The sequence below is a fragment of the Cetorhinus maximus genome, chromosome 23 (assembly GCF_964194155.1).
Source record: "Cetorhinus maximus chromosome 23, sCetMax3.hap1.1, whole genome shotgun sequence".
In the NCBI taxonomy this organism is placed as follows: Eukaryota; Metazoa; Chordata; class Chondrichthyes; order Lamniformes; family Cetorhinidae; genus Cetorhinus; species Cetorhinus maximus.
Genome location: NC_135901.1, coordinates 18004873 through 18021402, shown reverse-complemented (window position 1 = coordinate 18021402; position 16530 = coordinate 18004873). Strand labels below are relative to the sequence as shown.

Here is a 16530-nt window from a genome sequence, read left to right as displayed (position 1 = left end):
TGTGTATGTGATTGTGTGTGTATGTGAGTGTGCCTGTGCGTGTTTGTGTGTATGGGTGCGTGTGGGTGCGTGCCTGTGTGTGTACCTGTGCCTGTGTGTGTATGCGTGTCTGTGCCTAGGTATCTGTGAGTGAATGGCTGTGCCTAGGTATGTGTGTGTGTCCATTTGTGTCAGTTGTGTGTACTATTATTATTTTTCCAAATTTCATCAGGTATCAATGATCGAGCCTGACCCTGACGGTGAAACTTTTGGTGAATATTTTCAATGTTCTGTATATAAACGTGTTTTCTGTGAGATGCAAGGTGATATCAGATGAACGAATGCAAAAATTCAATGGCGCGCCTCTCAAATTCAGGGAAGAACCAGGAAAAACGCAGGGAGGATTCAATCACCAGTTTAGATTCGGATTATAAGAAATCAATGTTAGCACCAGGTCAATAGGAACAAGAGCGTTAAAACTTTAAAAATAATGTTGCATAAATATATATTTTACATTTTCAGCATGTTGGAAGTTAAGGCCTGCGGACAGGAAGCTGGAAGCCAACTTGTGCTATTGGTAACTGGGTCCTTACAGTGGAGGCCTGTTCCCTTCGAGATTCTCTGCTCGGGGACTGAGAGTCCAGTGAGTTAATAGCTTCCCTCCCTGTGGTCGGCTAAGCAATTTCCCTTTCGGTTCTGTCTGCTGAGAAGGTGGAGACACACTGGGATAACGAATGACTTTCCTCATCTTTTTGTTTAGCAAGTGGAGGTTAAAATTGGACAACAATTTTCCTTTCTGTTGTCTCTGTTGGTAAAGTGGGGGTACAGTGGCTGAACAATTCCCTCCACCCATTGTTGGTAAAGTGGGGGTACAGTGAGTTAACAATTTCCGTTCCCCCCTCTCTCTGTTGGGGAAATGGGGGTACAGTGGGTTAACAATTTCCCTTTCCCCTCTCTCTGTTGGGGAAGTGGGGGTACAGTGGGTTAACAATTTTCCTTCCCCCTCTCTCTGTTGGGGAAGTGGGAGTACAGTGTGTTAACAATTTTCCCTTCCCCTCTCACTGTTGGGAAGTGGGGGTACAGTGGGTTAACAGTTTCCCTTTCCCCTCTCTCTGTTGGGGAAGTGGGGTACAGTGGGTTAACAATTTACCTTCCCTCTCTCTCTGTTGGGCAAGTCGGGGTACAGTGTGTTAACAATTTTCCCTCCCCCTCTCTCTGTTGGAGAAGTGGGGGTACAGTGGGTTAACAATTTCCCTTCCCCCTCTCTCTGTTGGGGAAGTCGGGGTACAGTGGGTTAACAATTTCCCTTCCCCCTCTCTCTGTTGGGGAAGTGGGGGGTACAGTGGGTTAACAATTTTCCCTCCCCCTCTCTCTGTTGGGGAAGTGGGGGTACAGTGGGTTAACAATTTCCCTTTCCCCTCTCTCTGATGGGGGATTGTTGGGATATGTTTCTGTGTGACCCTCACTTCAGTTCCCAGTTGGTGTGATGCAGCAGCTTAAAGCTGACATCCATTTTACAGGGATGGGCAATAAGAGAAGCAGGAACACCCAGATTTAATGCGCTGTGATTGTCGGAAATGGGAAATTGTCAGATTTCTCCTCAGCAGGAGGAGAGCTGGTGAAGTTATTTTGCAGAATCCTGCATTGAATGAGCTTTACTCTGTCTCTAACCCAGGGTGTATCTGAGCTGGGATCACTGGGTGTACAAGACTTGGGTGTGAGTCCTGTAAATATCTGATTTTAACTGAACAGGTCCAACATTAGCAAAATTGGAAAACAACATTAACTAAGCGATTGTGAACTTAAATAATGATTGGAGAAATGGACTTTATTATTTGTTTATTGAAGTTTGAAATGTAACTGAGAGATTCTCATTGACATGAATTAACGGTGTCCATCAGTGCAAGGGAAATATTCACAAAACTCGGTTTACCGCTGGATTTATCAACCGTTCTGCTGATGATCTTCAAGGGGATCGCTTCATGTCCCATCACACAGGAGTAAGAAGCGCCGCTGGCCCACTCCTCCACTGCAATGGATAACAGGCTGTACATGAAGAAGGAGCGATTGCCGTTCTCCGCCACCACCTCGGTGTTCTTGTAGTTCCCGGGATTCACCGGCTTGTCATTAACGGTCCACTTGACAAAGATCTCTCGCGGGGAGAAACCTCTCACTAAGCAGCTGAGGGAGACGAACCTCTGAGCGGAGACATCTTCTGCCGAGGGCAGGAGGACAGACACGGACGGTTCCTGCGGATTTTTAACTGCAGAATATATATGATAAATGTCAATAAACTGGATAATTTCGGAGACAATGAAACGGCTGGTTAGATCTGAGAGAAATGTGTTTTGTGATTAATATAAAAGGTTTTCATTATCCACTTCTTGGAAATATATCACCGATCCTTCACTATTGCTGAGTCAAAACCCTGGAACTCCCTCCCTAACAGCACTGTGGGTGTGCCCACACCAGATGGACTGCAGCGGTTCAAGAAGGCAGCTCACCACCACCTTCTCAATGGCTATTAGGGATGGGCAATAAACCCTGGCCGGGCCAGTGACGCCCACATCCCATAAATTAATTAATAAAACATTTTGTGATCTGTCCGGTTTTCCAGCTCGGAGCAGAGATGGACACAATCATTTTCCCTAAGAACCTATGGGGTTGGACTAGAAAGTTTCTCAAAGTTTACAGCACAGAAACAGGCCATTCGGCCCAACTGGTCTGTGTTGGTGTTTAAGCTCCACACCAGGCTCCTCCCACCTTTCTTCATCTAAACCCAATAGCACAGCCTTCAATTCATTGTTCATTCATCTATTTATTAATTTCCCCCCTGAAGTCTACAGGCCCAGAGCGTTTAGTTAGTGGAATTACTAATCGGAGTGGACCTTAATGCACTGAATACTAAATATTGACCCTCACACTGGATTTAGACACAATGACTCACTTATTGCTTCAATCTCACCGCTCACCTGGTTCCTTGTGGATGGAACTTCTTAAAGGAGTCGGCAGATCCTGATGGCTCACCACGCAGTAGAACTCAGCCCCACTCAGCCAGGCTTGTGTCGAGATGTTTACGTTGCTGACCACGCTGTTGTGATCCTCTCCCGGTTGAACAGTAACCTCTGACTTCAAAGGCTTCTTTTCTTGGGTCCAGGACACGAGGATTCCATAAGGGGCATTAGAAACGATGCAGGTTAATGTCACCATCGCCTCCAGTAAGACCTGTTCTATTGGCGGTGGCAGTAGAGTAATTGTGGGATCGCTGCACTGGGAATGTTCTGTGAAACAGAAATGAAAATCAACCAAAGTTTCACATTCAGAATCAGGACAGCAGTATTCAGCCTTCACTCTCTAAAGGAGAATATATCACCTTCGACACATCAACCTCTAACTATCGTCTTTAATCTTCTTTACACAATGGAAAACCAGTTTGGTCTGTGCAAATTGTTCTCATAATTTAAGTCCTTCAGCCCCAGTAACATTCTGATGAATCTGCGATGCCTCAGTCTCTATACAAATATACCATTCCTGGGCCCTGGAATGCAGTACTAAAAGCTGTTTTATAAATAGGGTGGATGCACTTTCCAACACTCTATCCCGAAGCTGTTACCACCTTTAATAAATTCCAGATTTGATTAACATCGGAGTGCAGAACGTTCTATTGCTTCCTCCGTTTTTATTTGTTACCCTCACACTTGGTGGCGTTTCGACTTTGGGTGACCTCTTCGTGAGTGACCTGACAGGTATAGACCGCGTCGGTGAACCATTCCCCAGCGGAGACTTTCAGCCGACTGGTCGCCGAGAAGTTCCCGTTCACTGCAAAGACGGGAGGGGTGACAATTCCTGAATCCATGGGTTGTCCATTCTTCAGCCACTTCACGGTCATTGAACTTGGACGGAAATCAATGATTGAACAGACGGCGGTTGCAAATTTGTTGGTTGTGATTTCTTCCCGGGAACTCACGGTGAGGAGAACAGTTGGAGGGAAGGTTTCAGGGCCTTCAAAAAACACAGGTTAAACATTTCTTGCAGAAGAAATTGATAACAGATACAATGAGTTCGTATACTTTAACAGGCTTTTTCCGTAAATAAACACTAACCTGGAATTTCCAGGGATCAAATCATGCAGAGTACTATAAATGCGTTATAACCAAGGCCCCATACAGGTTAATCACAGCCTTTCTGTTTCTCACAGGTTCCCCAACACTTACAGTGCATTCTAATGTTCTTGTCTGAGCCGCTGTGTTGAACCTCACAGTTGATTTTGCTGCAATCCCCCTCTGACTCGGCGATGGTTAACTGGCTGCTCAGGGTGAAGGTTCCCTTCTGGTTTCTCACCGACGGGTAAGTCTTAAATCCAGTGGTGATCGGCTGCCCATCTTTCTTCCAGGTCAGGCTGGTGATTTCAGGGGAATAGTCCATCGCCAAACAGCCGTAGGTGGCGGAGCCGTCGGTGTTGTGTTGCTGACAGGAGGAGACCAGGCTGTAGAGAGTGGGCGAAGACGGTGTCGCTGGGAAAGAATGGCCGATTGAACAAGTTAGACTCTGTGATTTGTGATCATTAAGTAACCAAACAACTCGAAATTTGACTATAACTATAAACATATCCAAATATATTCCAACTAAAACCCACATCCACATTTGATCATTTATTATTTCCATCATTTGGTGACCCTCACCTGTCGGTTCCCTCTTTAGAACCACACACCTCTTTCTTCACCTCTATCCCATTACTAAAAGAAAACATTTTGATGTCATTTGAATGAAGTACCTTTTCTTGGATTAAAATGGAAGAGCAGAGGATTTCCTCCATTATTTCGCCACCATTTATTTCTCAATCAACAGCACTTGGTGATAGAGAAATTGTCTCGTAATTCATATTATTGCAGTTTTGAAAATTGGCTCTGTTCAAATTGACTGATGCCCCCTCCCCTCTCCACGTCCCCCCAAAACAAAGAATAGCAACGGCCCTTCGAAAGTACCTTTGTAATGGTAACTACATAATGACCATAGAACGCTAAATTGAATACCAGTTACAGTAAGTACGACATTTTCCAATCGTATGTACATACGAACATGCGGATTAGTAGCGGGAGTAGGCCATTCGGCCTCTCGACCCTCCTCCACCATTCACTCCGATCATAGATGATCTGACTGTGGCGTTAACTCCACATTCCCGCCTGCTCTCCGCTAATCTTTGACTCCCTTGTCAATGAAGAATCTCTCTACCTCTTCCTTGAAATATTAATGACTCCTCCTTCATGGCTCTCCGGGAAAGACAGTTCCAAAGTTTCACGACACTTTGAGAGAAAAATAAAATCTCCTCATTTCCGTCTGAAATCGGAGACCTCTTATTTTTAAACTGTGTTCCCTATCGTTCGTCTCTCCCACAAGGGGAAACGTCCTTTCAGCATCCACCCTGTCAATTTCCCTTAGGTCTTATATGTTTCACTAAAATCAGCTCTCATTCTTCTAAACTCCAATGGATACAGGCCCAGCCTATCCAAATTTCCCCATAAGATAACCGGCGACGCCTCCCAGTATCATTTGAATGAACATTCTCTGAACAGCTTCTAATACTTTTATATGCTTTCTTAAAGGAGACTAAATCTGTACACAGCAATTCAGGCGAGGCCTCATCGACCCCCTGTTAAACTGTAGGAAAACATCTTTACTTTTATATTCTATTCACCTTGTAATAAATTACAACATTCCCTTTGCCTTCCTCATCACTTGCTGTTCCTGTATTGTAACTTTTTGTGATTCATGCACGAAGGGATCCACATTCCTCTGTACCTCAGGGTTCTGCATATCTCTCTCCTTTTCAATAATATGCTGCTTTTGTATTCTTCCTGCCAAAGTGAACAAGTTTATATTTTCCCACATCTCCATCTGTCATTTTTTTGCCCACTCACTTAATCTATCTATATCCCTTTTCTGGGCCTTTATCCCCTCTTCACCATTTACATTCCTATCTATCTTTGTGTCATCAGCAAATTTAGCAAATTCATTCAGTCCTTTCATTCAAGTCATTGATATAAATTGTAAATAATTGAGGCCGCAGTATTGATCCCTGTGGCACTCCAATTGTCACATCTTGCCAACCTAAAATGACCAATTTATTCCTGTTAGCTAAGCAAACTTCTACCCATGCTGAAATGTTACTGCCGACACCATTATTTTGTGTAGTAACCTTTGATGTGCCACTTTGTCAAATGCCTTCTGGCAGCGCAAGTATAGCACATCCACAGGTTCTCCTTTATTCATGTTCTTTGTTGCTTCCTCGAAAGGCCTCAAGTAAATCAGCCAAACATGATTTCCCTTTCACAAAACCATGATGGATCTACATAATTGCATTTGGATTTTCTAAGTGACCCGTGATAGACTCGATAAAAATAGATTCCAGCATTTTCGCTCTGACAGGTGTTAAGCCTGTAGTTTCTTGCTTTCCCTTTCCATCCTTTAATTAATATAAAAGCCTCATTCACTATTTTCCAATCTGAAGGGACCTTTCCAGAATCTAGGGAAGTTTGGAAAATTAAAAGCAATGCCTCTGCTATTTTAGTAACCACCTCGTTAAGGCCAAAATATTTTTCCAACTTCTCTGCCCATTTCCTTATTTTCCTTTATTACAGGCTTGTGCAATCCGTGTCCCGTGGCTGGATTGTGGCCCCCGAAGCCCCTCTATCTGGCCCCCGGAGCCGTTGTTCAAAATACTGGTAAGACGGGTAAGTGGTATTGAAGATATCTGTAAGAAGCTGCTCCTCCAATCACAGGCGAGCCTTCTACCCGTTAGCTGCTGATAGGCTGGCTAGTGGCCCTATCAGCACTAAAAGTGGGAGACAAACAGGTTGTGATTGGAGGGGCAGCGAACACCCGCTGGAGAAAGGCGCAGGGAGCAGGGGGGAAGCGCACGGAGACATTGTCTCCCTTCTATCCCAGGCACTTAGCATCTTTCCCCAGGAATGGAAAGGATTTCAGGAGGAAGAGAGACAATGAGGGAGAGAAAGTTAGAGAGATTGGCGCCCAGGGCGCCTGGGGCCTCGGTTCGCAACTGCTTTCGCCCAGCTCTCCCCGCTCTCGCCCTGCTCTCTGCGCTTTCACCTGCCACTCTGCCCTTCTCCCAACCCCCACCTCCCTGCCCTTCCCCCCCGCCTCTCTGCCCTTTCTACCCCAGCTCTCTGCGCTTAATCCAAGGAACTCTGCTATTTCGCCCCGCTCTCTGCCCTTTCCATCGCCTCTTTGCCCGTCCCACCCCCCGCTTCTCTGTCCTTTCCCCCCTCCCGCCTCTCTGAGCTTTCACCCTCCCGCCTCTCTGCCCTTTCCCCCTCCCGCCTCTCTGCCCTTTCCCCCTCCCGCTTCTCTGTCCTTTCCCCCTCTCTTTCCCCCTCCCGTCTCTCTGCCCTTTACCACCCACCCTGCTTCTCTGCCCTTTCTCCCTCCCACCTCTCTGTCCTTTCCCCCTCCTGCCTCTCTGCCATCTCGCCTCTCTGTCCTTTCTCCCCCAGCTCTCTGCATTTACTCCACGGCTCTCTGCACTTTCGCCCAGCTCTCTGGCTTTTTCCCTGGTTCACTGACCTTTCCGTCGCCTCTATGTCCTTTCCACCTCCCGCCTCTCTGTCCTCGCCCCCTCCCGCCTCTCTGCCCTTGACCCCTCGCCCTCTCTGCCCTTGACCCCTCCCCCTCTCTGCCCTTTCAACCCCAGCTGTCTGCAATTACTCCACGGGTCTCTGCTCGTTCCCCGGCTCGCTGACCTTTGCCTCGTCTCTCTGCACTTTCCGCTGGATCGCTGCCCTTTTCCCCGACTCTCTTCCCTTCCCCCATACTCCCTGCCTTTTCCCCGAGACCCTCTGCCCTTTCCCCCAGGCCCTCTGCGCTTTACCCCCGCCCCTCTGCCCTTTCCACCGACGCTCGTCGTACCCTTCGGCCATGCTCCACTTTCTGGCACTGCTAGGCCTCAGGCCTCGCTTTCAGGTCTCTCTTCGCCGCAGTTCCCCCCCCCTCCCACACACCGATTTTGAAAAAGTGGTCGAGTGAGTGAGCGTGTGCATGATTGACAACGTGAGGGTGCCTGAGTGACAGAGTGAGGATGGGTGGCTGAGTGAGTGAGGGTGGGTGTTTGAATGAGGGTAGATGGGTATGTGAGGGTGGGTATGTGTGTGACGGTGAGTGGGTGTGTGAGGGCGGGTGGATGAGTGTGAATGAGGCTGGGTGGGTAAGAGTGAATGAGGGTGAGTGAGGGTGGGTGAGTGAGGGCGAGTGAATCAGGGTGTAGGTGGAGGTGAGTGAGTCAAGGTGGGTGATTGAGGGTGAATGAGTGAGTGTGAACGAGGACGGGTGTGTAAGGGTGAGTGAGGTAGAGTGAGGGTGAGTGAGTGAGTGGGGGCGAGGGGTGAGGTTGAGTGAGGGTGAGTGAGGGTGTGTGAGTGATGGGTGAAAGCGTGATGGGTGAGTGAGTGAGGGTGAGTGAGTGAAGGTGAGTGAGTAATTGATGGTGAGTCAATGAGGGTGAGTGAAGGTGGGTGAGGGTGGGTGAATGAGGGTGCGTGAGTGAGCGTGGGTAAGCGAGTGAGTGAGAGCGAGTGAGTGAGGGCAAGGGAGTGAGGGTGAGTGAGTGAGTGAGTGAGGGTGAGTGATTGTGGGTAGTGAGGGTGCCCAAGTGCTGCAGGCTCATCAAGGCGATGTTTCTCTGGATGATTTTCCGCTCCGGCTCAACTTTCCGTTGCTTGTTGTCCACAGCCCAGCTGGGGGCACCTCCATTCGGCTCCACCACCTCCACCTCCTCCTCTTCCTCTCCATCGATCCTGTCCCGATTCTCCATGTTGATCAGCTTTCAGTAACACCGGCTGTGTAAAGTCAGGCAGCAGTGTAGATCGCTGGCCAGCTGCTTTAATGCCGATGCCTTTCTTTGAGAAACCCGTGTCAGTGCGCGAATAGGCAGACTGAGGGGGCTGGAGCGGAAGGTTACAGAAAAACCAGGATGGGCCGTGCAGGCATCTTGCACCAAGTGTGCACCATGTTGGGGATCCAGGCGGCCGTGGTCTCCATCACATCCCTCCTTTTTTCTTGTTTCTTTGTGTTTGGTTCAACACTTGGAAATTCTCCACATATATAGTGATGTCACCTGTGTAATTTCATTTTACACAAAAAGGCATCAGAAATGGAACAATGAACATACATGCAGCTTAACGGATTTTCTTTCTGAAATTAGTATTTTCAGCCCACTTCTGTGTGTGAGAATGTGTGTGTGTGAGAAAGAGAGGGAGAGAGAGTGCATGCAAGTGTATGTGTTTTTGAGGGAGAGAGAGACAGAGACAGATAGAGACAGAGAGTATGTGTGTGAGAGAGGGGGAGAGTATGTTTTTACATGTGTGTCAGAGGGAGTATAAGTGTGAGAGTGTCTGAGATATAGAAATGAGTGTGAGAGAGAATGTGTGTGAGAGAGAGAGAGAGAGATCGACTGTGAGAGAGAGAGAGTGTGTGTGTGCAGGGGTGTGAGTGATAGGTAGTATAAATGTGTGAGAGAGTGTGTGATAGAGAGAATGTGTGTGTGTGGGAGAGAAAGAGTGTGTGAAAGAAAGAGCCAGTGTTTTTGTCAGAGAGAGAGAGAGAGAGTGCGTGTGTGTGAGAGAGAGAATGAGAGAGAGTGCATGTGTGAGAGAAAAAGTGTGCGTATGAGAAGGAATGTGTTTGTGTTTCTGTGTCTGTGTGAGAGAGAGAATGGAGAGTGCATGCATGTGTGAGAGTGTGTATGTGTGTGGGAGAGAGGGTGCATGTATGTGAGAGAGAGAGTGGGTGTGCGTAAAAGAGAGGGAGTTTGCGTGTGTATGTGTGTGAGAGTGCATGCGTGAGAAAGAAAGAGTGCATGTGTGAGAGAGAGAGATAGCGTGTACGTGTGTGAGAGTGTCTAGTTGAGAGAGTATGTCTATGAGAGAATGTGAGTGTCTGTGTGAGAGTGTGCGTGAAAGAGAGAGGCAATGTGTGAGAGACAAGAGTGTGTACGTGTTAAAGAGAGTTTGTGTGTGAGAGGGAGAATGTGAGAAGTGTGTGTGTGTGTGACAGAGAGAGTGAGCGAGTGAGGGTGTGTGGTAAAGAGACTGAGTGTGTCGAGATAGATCAGCCATGATCTAACTGAATGGAGAGCAGGATCGAAGGGCCGAATGTCCTCTTATTCCTGTAATTGATTCCTCCCCCTGCAGGCGGCAATCCAATGACTCAGTTTTTGATTTTGGCTCCTTTTCACAAAGCCCCCGCGGCTGGTTGTTTGGAGCGGGAGCCTGGTCATTGTCCATTTCAGTCGTTTAAATATCTCAGCCTCTGAGCAGATCAGAACAGGCGCTGCTCTCTGGAGCTTCACTGTCACTCCCTGATTCTGTTTGTTCTGAAATTGTGCTCAAGTTCAGGTCACTCACATTCAATGATTTTCTGATACTCAAAATGTTAAACATAATTAATTCATTAAAATTTATACATGTTCTCTCCAGAAACATTGTTAAAAACAATTAACGTGCATCATTTCACCCGAGCAATGGAACAATTTATTTTCACAGATCTGGCTCGAGAACCCAGAGCCAGTTAGTTCGATGCTGATTCAGTTTGTTTGACCTCTGCGGGGAAAAGACTCTCAGGTAAGGAACAGGACAAGTTAAGATATGGATTAAAGCCCCCATTCCTCCCCCAGCACACTCCTGTCATCAGCTGCAAGGGTGGGATTCAACAGAAAGCCAACTCTCCACTGAACTGTCAAACACTCCAGGGCAGGTACAGCACTGGTGTGACATAAAATAAAACTCCCTCTACATTGTCCCATCAAATATGCCCAGGAGAGGGTTCAATCCGGTTTTGATATAAATGCTGTGGCTGCAAAAAGCCGGTCAGAGGCTGGGTATTCTATGGCGAGTAATTCAACTCCTATCGCCCAAAGACAGCTCACCATCTACAAGGCACAAGTCAGGACTGGGATTGAATAGTTTTCACTTGCCTCAATGAGTGAAACTTCAAAAAACCCCAAGAAACTCGATACTATCCAGGACAAAACAGCCCACAGAATTGGTACCCGATCCACGACCTTAAACATTCACTCCTTCCCCCACCGACGCACAGTGACAACAGTGTGCACCATATCCAAGGTGCACTGCAGCAACTCGCCAAGGCACCTTCAGCAGCAAAACCCGCAACCTCTCCTAACTAGAAGGACCAAGGGCAGCAGGTGCTTAGGAACACCGCCACCTGTACGGTCCCCTCCAAGGCACCCACCATCCTGACTTGGAACTATATCTCTGTGCCTTCACTGTGAATATGTCAAAATCCTGGAACTCCCGACCTAACTGCGAGTGTACCTGCAGCTATTCAAGGAGGCGACTTTTCAACACCTCCTCAAGGGTAATTAGGGATGGACAACAAATGCTGGCCTTGCCAGTGACCCCAACATCCGATGACAGGATTAAAAATATTTTACAGGCTAATTTCTTCCTCCGCACTGTCTAACCAAATAGTTCAAGGTCTGCTACAGCACGGATTAAAAAAGAATAAAACTCTCTCTGATTGCCTAATCGAACACTCCCAAGACAGATGCATCACTGGCTTGAAATCGACCAAACCTCCTTCGACAGTCTGTCTTGTCGTTTCTGAATTGTCCTTTCTGACCGTCACAATGGGTTGGGTATCTCATTTCTGAGGCGCCTGGTCAGAAAGTCAAACTTTCACATTTCTCACAGATACAAGTTTTTTGAAGAAATAAATCAAATTGCACTTCCTGAAATCCAGGAGAGCGAACCAGAAGGTTTACAACCAGTCATGAAGATTCCTGGTCCCAGGACAGTGACCATGCGCACAGAAACAGAACAGACACAAATGATGCAACAATCGAGTTCCCAGCAGATAGATCTGTTCAATCTGTCCATTTCATTCAAGCTGTTTGATTCTAATTGATCAATGGTCAATTTACTACAGTTATTCTGTAACTTCTTTGAAATTAATCTGATTTTCATTTCAAAATTCCCTTTTAAGTCCATCTAATTCTCCCTGATCTGTCTCAAATCTCCAAAAAATATAGGATTTAAGTTACCCTGAAAATGAGCACAGCAAAAATTACAGGTTCAGGATAATTTAGTGCCCGTAACAGAGACTCAATGACAGGGTAAGAATTAAACAAATCAGGAAACATTCACATTGAAAACAGATTACCCGCTGATTTGAGCGAAACACCTCATCGAGCTGAGCACAGCTGAGTAAGAAAAGTACTCTTTTCTAAATTAATTTCGGATACAATTAAAAATTCTCTCCACTGAGATTTTGTATTCACTATAATGACCAGTATACTATTTAATTGTTGGAGTTCATTTATAATGAAATAATTATCACTAATATTATATTGTAAGCTAATTATCTTGTTATTGTCAATTCATTTTCTTGTTAGCTGATTTCTACTCTATAATATTAAAAAATGGTTTTCAAAAATTGAAAATTTGTTTCTCCCTGGTACTTTGTGAAATAAGTGGGGTTTATTTAAATCAACCTGACACTGAAACAATGTTAAATAATAAACTTCAAATTGCTAGATGGTAACATTCAGGCAAGTATATCAATTTTACTTAAATCTAAGCACGATTTACGATTTTACTTTTACTTCTACTGCTCTGTTTTAACCAACAATATTGTAAACTATGCGTGTTTCTGAACGCATTGAGATATCATAAATTCCATCTATTCTCATCGAGTAATTCACAGGGCGAATTTATCAGTGGAATATTTGAAATACTTTCAAATCTGGCCGGGGTCACATCGCATTAAGTGTTGATGAGCTGTAACATCATCTGTTTGCTAAAGCAAACTTGTCTTAACTCTAAGCTATATGTAAACAAATGTTCCTGGCAGTTACTTATTATCAATAAAATTGCTTCCTAGATAACAATCCCTATTCTTTAATTGTTAAATATATTGTTCATTGAAAGAAGATCCAAATTGATCAATATAAAACTTGATGAGAACAATTCATTCAGATCATCTGCGACACTGAAATATAATCAGCAAATTGAATCGAGATTTTGTTCTTCAATTTAGTATTTAATAAGAATTAAGCATGAATCTCAGATATAATCTGTCCACCCCCTATAATTCTATCCTGTGTACAGCACAGCTATGGGAGACAGGATGTTGTTATTAAGTTCAAAACTAACATTAATGTTTTCAATTAAATTAATCTGTTCTTATTTCAAGCTTTTACTTGGCAATCCCTATTCATATGCAGTCTGCACCTTCCTACAGTTCAAAAAAAAAGTAAGAACAATTAATCTACTGCCAGCGAATTCCACCCCCCAGAAAACTGTTTAAGATTAGATTAGTGACAATTGTCTCGCTATCCAAATCCCAATGACATTGAAGGAATGATATGGTTCCGGCTGCACAGAAAGAATGTAATAACTGGATAGACATATTGACAAACTGCAATGTCAAACTCTTCTTTAAGTCAATGCAAAAGTTATCAGGGATATAAAAAATAATTCAAAATCTCTTGTGAAATTGACCAAATCCGTAGAATCAGTATATTCTTATTGAAATTATTTCATGCATAATCACAAAAGGTTTCCAGACTAAAAACTTTCCTGATCATGTTAATTGTGCGCAGTGCACAACAAAATTATGAAAGGCGATTAATGATCAATTATGTTAATATGAAAGCTGTTCAGTCAATACAGAGAAATATTACCACATTATAATTGTTTGAATTCTATTAATTTTACTCTACAATTTGAAAACTTGGTAATTATATAGTCTGATTGCTGTAACGAATTATGTTCTGAATGAGCGTCATAATCCATGGTTGAGTTTAATCTGCAATTATCACTTAAAATAAAAACAAAATGTCCAACACATCTTTAAACGCTTTTTCCCCCATTTCTGAAACCTGTCTGTTTTCTGCCGACAATCATTCTTCAAGCAGATACAAACGCGTAGGCTGTTTCCAATCAATCACAAAACGTGCAACCGCTCAATGTCACCGAGTTTAAACAAAGCAGAAATAATGCAGAACCACCAAACCGTTTCACAAATTCTACTTATTCAAAGCCACCCAGACACACAATATCCTCGGGAGAAAAGCGCCAAATCACATCACTGAGGGGCTGAAACCCGTTTCATGGAGAATCAGCTCAATTGTACAAACACTTCCAACAGAATCCGATGTAACATTGCGAGAAAATCTCAATATCGAATCCAGGCAACCCGCTCGTCACCAAATGAATGAATAATTAAACTAAACGGAAATATGGAATAATTGTGAGTAGGCGGAACATGTTCAATAAATTAATTTTGAAACTTAAGCATATTTTGTTAATATTGGGTTTGATTTCAAACCTATTTAAACCCTTGTGCAGTAGATGGTAAAACCCGCAGCCATTAGATGTCACCGAGATTTAACATTGCAGAAACGTCAAACTGTTTTAACAAACGTTAGATATTTCAAGTAACTCGGCCACACAGCATCCTCAGCAGATAAACACCAAATCACAAAAACCAGAGACCGAATCCCTCAGCAGCACTTTTTGTCAAGATACAGAAGAATTATATAATTCAATTTAAGCAGAATCACATGAAGCATTGTAAAAGAAAAATTTGCATACAGAATCCACCAAACCCACATTTCAGTGAACGAATTAATTATTAAAATAGATAAAAATGTATAGCAAAAACTCAAATAAAACAATTACTAAATAAGTGCATAGTTCTTACCTGCAGCCATCGTCGCCAAGGTCCCTTGTCCCCAGTAGTCTATACCCAGACTTCTGTCGGAGCACAGTGAAATACACCCGCACAAAAACTGCACCCACTCTCTGTTCAGTGCTGCCTCTCAATATTCACTTCAAATAAACATTTACTTCTGATCTGGTTTAGAATTCATGCAACAATTTACAAAACTCAATGAACAGAGATTCCCCCAAGTATCAAACATATTAAAATGAACATTATATCCAGGTCTGCCATTGCGGAAACTGTTAACAGTAAATATAAACACAGCCAAAAACTCAGCTCATTATATCGGTTGGTTTGTTTGGTTTTACTGTTAAATTTGTTGTGTTACTTTTGCCAGCAGCAGCTTGTTGTCTGGCTCTGATCATTACAGTCAATATTACATTTAAAACAAGTACTGACCTTCAGGTTATGATGGAAGTGGTTGAGTCCCTCTCGATCTGTTCTTGTTCGGGTCCAGACCTGGTTCCTGTCGCTGTGACTCTCTTGCACAATAATACTTGGCGGTGTCTTCAGTCTTCAGGCTCGTCATGTCCAAGAAGAAGATGTTCCTTGAAATGTCTTTGGACGCAGTAAATCGATTCTTAATTGCTGGGGCGTAGTTGTTGCTGGATGAACTATAGTAGTAAACCAACCACTCCAGCCCCTGTCCGGGAACCTGTCGGACCTAGTTCATGCCGTAGCTGCCAAGATCGAAGCCGCTGGTTTTACAGGTTAGTCTCAGGGAGCCTCCGGGACGCCCGGTCTCTGCCTCTGGCTGAGTCAACACAACCTCCGACTGGACACCTATAAAAATATATCAAAAACCCCGAGGATTAATCCTGGTGAAATGATTCCTGACTCTGTAACATTCCAGAGAGACTAACATTGAGACAGTAACAGTGAGATACTTGGACAATAAAATGTACTCACGGGATAAGAAACTCAGCAACAAACTGAGAGAAATCGCCGACCTCATCCTTCTGGTCATTTGGGGAAAATGGTTCTGCCCAGAACTCAGTGAACAAACCAGCTCACGGACTGTTGGATTCCGGCCCCAGTGAGCGGCAATTAAATACCCGGCAGAAGGGGGCAGGTTTCCAGGCGCCGCCTTTTGATTCCCTGGTGGAGGCGGCGACTGGATCCACGCCCCACCTTCCACATCCCCAACAGAATGGACTCAGATATTTACAATAGGTTATTGTTAAAAATTGACATTTTATCTGTATCGGGATATTTGGCTGAGTGGATTTATTATAATGTCTCCAGAGATTCTAATGGTGAAATTTCAGTTGAGCATCTGTTAATAAAAACCTAATTCCATTGTAAATTAAGTCCCTTTATTTCTACACCACCTCACAAGGGATTGAACCTAAAGTAATAAATTATACTATCAGGGAATAAAGGGACTGTCAGTCTGTGTTGCAGCAACTCCGGGTCTCTATCTCATTACAGTAATAAAGTATCATTAGTCATTGGAATTATTATTGATTCATGTAACTAAGTGCGGGGGATGAACAAAGTGATTCTATTAACAGTGTGGGTGGCTATCGCTGTACAATCTGGGTCCGGAGATAAGAAGAAACTCCTCACATTACACAATGTATCTCCTTGCGTTTCTCTTACTGCCCCTCACCCTAAGACAGCCCTGTGAAAATTACCGGCAAAAGAAGTCCGCCTGCCTGATAATTAAACGGTAAGTTTACAGAGAAACGTAAAAATTACATCAACTTTTGACAGAGAAGTTAATGAATCAGAACGGACACGGAGATTAGCAAAGTTATCCTTCAGCATCCAAATCATTGCAGCTAATTTGATTGG

General features: G+C 44.3%; 1 pseudogene across 1 annotated transcript; it reads right to left on the bottom strand.

The window, feature by feature from the left end:
* Nucleotides 1-1850: 1850 nt before the first annotated feature.
* LOC144697414 (Ig heavy chain C region-like) lies at nt 1851-15736 on the bottom strand (annotated as a pseudogene). The gene is made up of 6 exons (XR_013580363.1): nt 15643-15736; nt 15213-15516; nt 14713-14765; nt 4194-4493; nt 2952-3260; nt 1851-2242 (listed from the first exon to the last, which is right to left on the bottom strand). The product of XR_013580363.1 is annotated as an Ig heavy chain C region-like (transcript).
* Nucleotides 15737-16530: the final 794 nt, after the last annotated feature.